Source organism: Nicotiana attenuata, chromosome 7 (genome assembly GCF_001879085.1).
Source record: "Nicotiana attenuata strain UT chromosome 7, NIATTr2, whole genome shotgun sequence".
Classification (NCBI taxonomy): Eukaryota; Viridiplantae; Streptophyta; class Magnoliopsida; order Solanales; family Solanaceae; genus Nicotiana; species Nicotiana attenuata.
In genome coordinates this window covers 14406790-14415146 of record NC_031995.1, presented here as the reverse complement: position 1 = coordinate 14415146, position 8357 = coordinate 14406790, and positions in this window count along the sequence as shown.

Genomic DNA, 8357 nt, shown 5'->3' with positions numbered 1-8357 from the left:
ATTTTCGTCTCATGTGCTATAATGAGGTTGGTATAAGTCTCTAGTTGTATATCTGATGCCGAAGGGATGCGTCCAATGGCAATTAGATGTGCCGGTTCTTGATTTGACGTTATATTTTTAAAGAGTAAAAAATTTAGTGAATTTAAAAGGGCATTTAAGTAAATTAACTTTTTAGTTACAGGGTTCCTACTTTTATAGTAGTATAAATATAGATAGATAGATAGATAGATAATGAAAAGTTGAACATGCTAGAAAGCTAATTAGCTCTGATGCTGTGTAAAATGAAGAAAAACTAAATATGACAAAAGACAGGGAATTATGTACTTAGATCCATTCCATGGATGACAGAAACCACCTCACATACCTTCTAATAAAGGCCATTCCTGCAACACAGCACTCCTAGAAACCAAACTTTCTCTAGCACGTCATGTAAAGGACTGTGGCAATATTTTAATGCCCTTTGGACAAGTGTTTTAGCTCTTCTAGAAGGTCATGGTTAGTGGCAAAAGAAGTCCAAAAAGTGACAACTGTTCAGCCACGTTTTTGCCATGTAAGAGCCAAGCTTCATGCAATTACAATTATAAATAGGCTCTCACTTGACAAGGAAATAACAATCAGCAAAAAATATCATTCCTCTCCTCTCCTTTCACGCCTCCCTTCTTCTTTTGTTGTCCAATATTAAACATTAGTTGTTTCCTTTTACCTACTTGCTAGCTTGGTTTGAAATATTTAATTTTGCTGATTCCTGTATCCTCTAAATAAAATAGAGGTAAGCTTGTTTAATCCTGGGAAAATATTTCACACTGCTGAAATAGTTTCTTAGGACAGTGCCCACCACGAATCAAGCTAATTCGTGTATCCTCTAAATAAAATAGAGGTAAGCTTGTTTAATCCTGGAGAAATATTTCACACTGCTGAAATAGTTTCTTAGGACAGTGCCCAGCACGACTCAAGCTAATTCGTGTATCTGCTTACAAAGAATATTGAAACAGTGTTATTGAAATTTTTGCTCTCAATTACTACAAGGACAATGTGCACGAACTTCGTGATCATATCTAAAATATAATAATTTGATTGCTACATGGAAGAAATAGGCTAATTCAACCCACATTTTGTTCAATTCTGATCGAGTCAATATCTCGTCAGTACTAGTCAAGCAAATGAACCCCTGGCCTCAAAGTATACCTCATAACAATTTATCTCCAGAGCATATAACGATCCTTTCACAATTGAGGTTTTAATTTACCTGCTAAAATATCACATGTCTCTATCCAAGATTCTGACTGCTTTCTTCGAAATAATTTATATGAATTTTTTCATTAGACTTCTTTTAGTTTCTTAGTAAGAATGAGTAAGGATTTCCTGCCTACAAGGAATGAGTAAGGATTTTCTGCCTACATGGTAGACATTATAAGACATACAACAACAACAACAACAACAACAACAATAAACCCAGTTTATTCCCATAAGTGGGGTTTGGGAGGATAGTGTGTACGCAGACCTTACCCCTACCTTCAACCTACACGGTAGATGTAAGCAATAAATAAAAGAATACTAAAGATTCGAGTTATTGAATAACTCTTATGATTGGCTCACCATTAAGGCAGCATTTAGCCCTATCTTTACAATATTGTTATACTGATCAACTGAACTTGCAAGGCTGGGATTTGAGTTTGATCAGGAGACAGGCCTTGTAAAGTTAACAAGTTATTGTGTACTTTCCCCATTGAGACTCCATTCTCTCTACATTATTAGATATATAACACTAGCTAGTAGGTAATAACTGAGCTAAACCATTTATCTCTTGTGGTATTATTATTATTATTATTATTATTTTGAAAAGAGAGCATGGTCCCTAGACCCTATTTGTACGAGTACACTGGGTTTGTCGTCGTTGTTGTAGAGTCGTACTACACGGCAGAGAAAAAGATGGAAATGTTTATTCTGTTTTGACATGAACCGCATGTGGTCAGCCCACCATTAAATTTTTTGGTTTGAGACCAAAAGTGACCCAAAACTACAAACTTTAAAAACCTTTCGTGTTCAATTTGGAATTTTAAGGATTAAGATAGTGCAAATACAAAATTAAGGGGTTTTTTGGATCATTCCATGTATTAAGCAACTCACTACCAGCAAATCTTTGTATGAGCATACCTTGCTTTCTCAATTTTCTTAAACAATTACATTAAGTAGAATGCCGGTACGATACCTTTTTTTTTCGTTCCTTTTCTCTTAAAGAAGAGACTTTTTCCTTCCTATACCATATATGAAACTTTATTACCAAAAATGTGCGTAGTTTCATATTTACCCGCCATGTTCACAGTTATTCTACAAAATATATACCATTCATTAAATACCAATTATTAGGAGCCGATTCCTTCCTAATTAGGCGCGCTACAAATCTGGAACTAAATATTCTTCCAGATATTCCTATTTAGGCGCGCTACAATTATAGAAGTAAATATTCTTCCAGATATTTTCCACCATTGACAACCATTAAAAAACTTGAAAGCTTTGAATTCAAATTTGGGTTTTCAAAAATCATTATTTGTTTGGATTGGGTGTTGTTGAAAATAATCGGGAATATGGTTTGGAGTTTATATCTCAATTTTGAGGGGGTTTTGGTGAAGATTAGACTTGGTTTTGACTGAATTTCAGATTAAAACTCGAAGAAGAAGAAGAAGACATATTACAGAAATTGTAGATAAATTGTAGATTATTTGTATTCTGATTGTAGATGCTATATTTTCTGTTTTCACAAATAAAAAACGGCTAAAACTTCTACAAATCTTCTGAAAAAACGCAATTATGTCAAATATCACAATTATGCTACAATTGAATGGGAATTGGGATATAAAAATTCAATGTACCCAGTTTGTAGATATTTTGTAGATAAATTGTATATTATTTGTATTCTAATTGTAGATGCTTTGTTTTCTGTTTTCACAAATCAAAAACGACTAAAACTTCTACAAATCTTCTGCAAAAAACGCAATTATGTCGAAAATCCCAATTAAACTACAATGGCAATCGAATGGGAATTGGGATATTAAATTACGTAATATAACCCATTTGTTAGATATAAATTGGTAGCATTATTTGTATTTCTTAATTGTATGACTGCATTGTTTTTCTGTTTTCACCAAATCAAGACGACTTAAAACTATCTGCAAAAAACGCAATTATGTCGAAAATACCAATTAAACTACAATTGAAGGGAAGCTGGGATTAAAGAAGCAGCCTCCGCATCTCATCTCACTTGTTAATGTGAATATAGAAAGATCGAATTAAGAGGTTTCATTTTGTTGAATTCTATGGGTAGAATCAATGCGGCAATTTTTATGCCTGATCTAAAATAAGGACAAAATCTATGAAACATTTTAAATTTCTAGCCTCGATGCCTATCATCAGACTTGTCAATCTTGATTCTATATATTCAAAAGTATATAATATTAGATGTTTGATTTGCCAGTAGGATTTTAGGGCTTGGGTTGAGCGAGAATTAGTTTTTATTTCGAGTGGATATCTCAGACTATATGGTATCCCATTCGGACAGAACAAGAACGATGAAAAAGGAAAATGATAAGGCACTAAGGTCAGCTGCTTCAAAGAGGGAAAATCTCATTGACTTGCAGGATTATCAGAGAAACACATATTATTTGCCTGACAATAATAATATTACCAAAAAGGTTTCCATAATTCATAGGTTTTGTTGTTAATAACAGTACAATAAACGTGGGGTGAGGGTGAGGGTGAGGTTTGTGAAGAGAAACGGTGGAGGGGTGAGATAACGAACCTTGAATTAAGGAGGGATATACCTGTCAGTGTTAATTGTACCCAAAATACACTATGGTATACGATTGGTTCAATATTGTATATACGTGTAATTAAGTCAACACGTTAATATTGAGGCGTAATAAGGTTTTCTATGGCTGCATACGGAATATAATAATTGCTTTTAAAGGAATGAATAGAAAGATCCGAATTTTTGAGGTCTTCTGCTACATAGATAGAATACTTAAATTGAGAAACTTGGCACAAAGAAGATGAATATCATTTTTGTTAATGATTGAAATATTTTGGTTAAGTAAATTCATACTTGGTTGCGCCAATCTCGGCAAAATGATATAGTGCATTATCATTATGTATTAAATCGTCAGATACGACTTTTGTTGAAATTTTCAAACATTGAAATATGCACCCATAGTGTGTAGTGATGCAGTAAAGTGGAAGGAGAACATGAGTTGCATGTCAACTTCCAATGGAGATAAATGTTGGCCCCAGTATAAGGTTAGTTTTGAAGAGCTGACAAAAGGAACTCAAACAATGAACCAGGTCGCATCTCAGTGGGAGCACAGATTGTGGATAGACTTGAGCTGTGGATGCACGTGAGAGAGATAAACCTAACTGTACAGATTTGATATATCTCCTGAATCCTGACGAAACAGGTTGAATAACTTGATAAGGAGAAGGACTCCTTACTAAAGAGAATACGTTACAGAGAAGGAGGATTAGAGGTTGAGATCACTAGAACTTCCACCAAGGAAAGAGTAGATCAGTCAAATTCTATTAATCTTTCTTTCTAAAACTAATTTTATCCCAGTTTGTTCTCTTTTACAGGGTGTGAATAGAGAAGTTATAAAACGTGAATTGAGAGCAAATTAGCAATGGCAATTTGCAAGGCCAGTTCGATGGTTGATTCAAGTGTGGCAGAACCTGATGCTACATCGAACCGAGTACGAAGAACTAGTTCCTAAGTTTGCTCGTTTCGTCTCTTCAATTTAGGTCTGTTTCAGTATTGTATAACCAGGTTCTATCTGATGCCACTTTTCGATATATCAGGCTTTGTATGGTACTCCAGGTTTCAAGTAGAGTTACCTTCGAGTTTGCTCGCGTCATACAGTTAGAGGTTGTGTTGCATGTACAACGAGAATTCAGAGTTAGTCCTATTAGGTTTACAAACAGTGACGTTTTTTGTCAATGCAGTTTTTGGGCGTGCAGTGATTTTTAGTGGCACTGAGATTTTTGGGAAAAAATTTATACTGAAAGATCGGTAGGTCGTGCGTTTTTTTCACCTTTTTGAGCGGGGTGTTTCTCCCAGCATAAAGTATCTTATGGTGTTCTTATGACTTTTCGCATTTACTATTTTTGGGGCAATAATCAGGTAAGCGAAGCAGCATAGAAGGAACCGGGTTCGGTCTTCCAATATCAATTCAATAGCGAAAAATTCGAGGTACCACAAGCAAAGTCTCACCCGCTCTTGTTGTGGTATTGAAGTATAAATACATCAATTGGTATCAGAAGCGGGTTATCCCCGTTGAGAGGCTAACACTTCAGAGAATAGTGATGCATATGAATTGGAGTGCGAGCCATCCTTGGAAACAGGAAGGGCGTCGAATCCTTATGCTATAGGCGTCCACATCCTTTTTCGAGATAGGGCGCTAGTATACTTCTCTCTTGGGTGGAAAATTAGAATGCAGAGATCACTATCTTTGGAAGAAGAATCTATGGTAATGGGTATTGTCAGTACGAATGGTCCCTGGTTACCAGATGAAGAGAATCCCTGAAGAGTCAGACGAATGCCATAAAAACAAGAGTCTGACTAGGGCACATGCTGAGTGAGCTTGAGGAAGTGCGAAAGAATGCGTTAAGGACAGACATGACTGAGTGCGAACTTGCTGCACTGGATGGCACAGTATCGTCTTCAGCGGTCCGAAAAACTTCATTACTTCCCAGTGGCTTAACAGGAAATCTGGACACTCTAACAAGTGGCTCACGTAAAGGGAACTCCCTCAAGTGAAGACGATCATAGTAGGAAACGATGATTATATCTTCTCTTGATATGAAATTTCGCACTGAAGGAAGGAGACAACGCTTATAGAGATGACATAATACAAGGTTCACCACACCTAACCAATGACTTAAAATCTCTTGGAAGGGTTAATTCTTTGAAGAAGACAAATTTGAGAAAATTTTGAACGAAGGGTTTTGGCCAAGTCACCTGGGAAAAAAAATCACTGTAATTTCAGGAATCAAAGAAAATTCGCTATACCTTAAGTTGGACGAGCTAATTGGAAATCTCACTGCCTATGACTTAGAAGGGCAAACGGCATGAAGATGGATGCATACGCAAGAAGGAAGGAGGGCCTGGCTCTCAGAAGCACTGAGTGCTGATCTAGAAAGAGAATGAAACAATGGAGATGATCACAAAGGATTTCAAGAAAGTATCTTAATGAAGGATAAAGGGTTCTTCAAGAAGGTGCAAGCTACAACAAACGCAGGGTAGCCTAAAAAAATAGACCACGAGGGCTGGCTACAAGTGTGGTAACGACTGATCACCAAGGCATCAAAAATGGCCCTCAGTGGGTAATTGAATGGAAGAAGGAAAGGTTGAACGAAGAAAATCAGGAAGAAGGAACAGGTCATTCCAAGAAGAAATAAAAGGATCAACAAAGGCTTATGGTTGCTGCCTGGAGAAAGTTCATATGAAGATATCAGAGGATGAAGAATGGAGTGAACAAGCACTTATGGGCCTTGGGAGTATCTGACAGGAATCTGAGGTAAGTAAAAATTCATCTCAAAAGACAAGCTTAAGTTTTGTCCAAAAAGTTCTAGTCTGAGTTGTTTGGATTCATTGATGAATCTGAGGTCAAAACATGAAAAGGAACAACATGTCTAAGGAGTGTGTGATTTTGAGAGCTAAGTGCAAAAATCTTAAAACTTAGGGGCTAGTGAAAGTGATAGTAAAATGTGAGTTAAAGAACAGGTTCTTGAACTTGACACCAACTGTATTAGAACTTAGATCTGAAAATTTAAACTGAAATTAGGAACGGTAAAAAGAAAAAGCTAATCAGCACACATCTCAACTTTATGAAAGAAAATCTGGAATAAATGAAAGATGAGTTGTACAAAAGAGATGAACAGATAAGAGTCCTAAAAAGGTAAGATCTAAGCAAGGTCAAGCACAGGCTAGACAGAACTTGTATGGAATAAGGTCGCTCTAATGCACTTTCATGGTACAAGAACACCATAGTAGCAGATAAGGGAGAGGACTTGGCTACGGGACCGCACCTAAATGAGTCCCAAAAGCAAGTACATGCACACTTTGTCCTGAGAACAAAAATATGCACACACTATGGTAAGACTGGTCACTAACAAAAGTGAATGTACCTGCAAAGATAAGGCTAGTCAAAAGAAGCAAAACATTTGTTTCAAGGGAAAAATAGGCTCCATGATGGGCTAATAAAGAATTTAATTTAAGCTCCTTTTTCTATCGAAAGGGACCGCAACTAGTTTTGGTTCCTAGCTACCCCTGATTTCTTTTGCAGGTCCAAGTGAAAGGGAGCAGTCAAGTATGCGTACAAGGATAAGTGGCTGGCTCAATAAACATATGACTGGAAGCAAGAACCGTTCCTTTCACTTGAGAACCTCAAGGAGGAAAATGTATCCTTTGGATGGTAGAAAGGTGAGATCATTGGGGTTTGGAAAGGTAGGTAAGATAGACTTACATTCCATTGAGATGTCTATCTGATAGATGGCTTGAAATATAGCCTAATCAGTGTATCAAACAACTGTGTGACAGAGGTAACTTGTCCATTCACCTCTAACCTAAATGTTTTGTGATAAATGCTTACTACTGACAAGATTTGTTTTGCAGGGAAAAAAGAGTAAACCAATAATATACATTGTGATGCTGTCCACATCTTTCAGAAAATGAACTCACTTGCTTAAGTGTGTTCGAAATGATCCCCTCCTTTGGCATAAGAGACTTGGACATGCAAGTCTAGAGTCAACTGCAAACAAATTAGTCTCAAAGACCTGGTGATAAGGGCTGCTAATCAAGTTTAAGGAAGACAAGTTGTGAGGCTTGTGCATAGGGGGGAAGCAGGTAAGATCTTCTTTTAACATGCAAGAAAGTGGTAAGCAGACCAGTATCGTGGGAACCTGTCGTGTCCAATGAGAACATTAAGTAGAGGTGGGTAAAAAGATATGTGATGATGCTGTGTTGTGATTAACTCTAAGGTTTACTTGACATTGTTTTTAACAATCAAAAGATGAAGTATTTGACGATTTTACTTCTTTTGTTAGAAAACTCAGAAACCAACTAGGTAATCAACTTGCATCAATTAGGTATGGATATGGAATGAATTTGAAAATGCTAATAGTTTGCAAGTTTTGTAATGTCATGGCATAGATCATAATTTTTTGCCCCTAGGACTCCACAACAAAAATGGAGTAGTTGAAAAGAAGAATAGGACACTTGAATATATGGCTAGGACTATTGCTTCTTTCTGGTAAACTGCCCATAAGCTTTTGGCAGAAGTTGTTAAACGCACTGCATGTTACATTCTTAATAA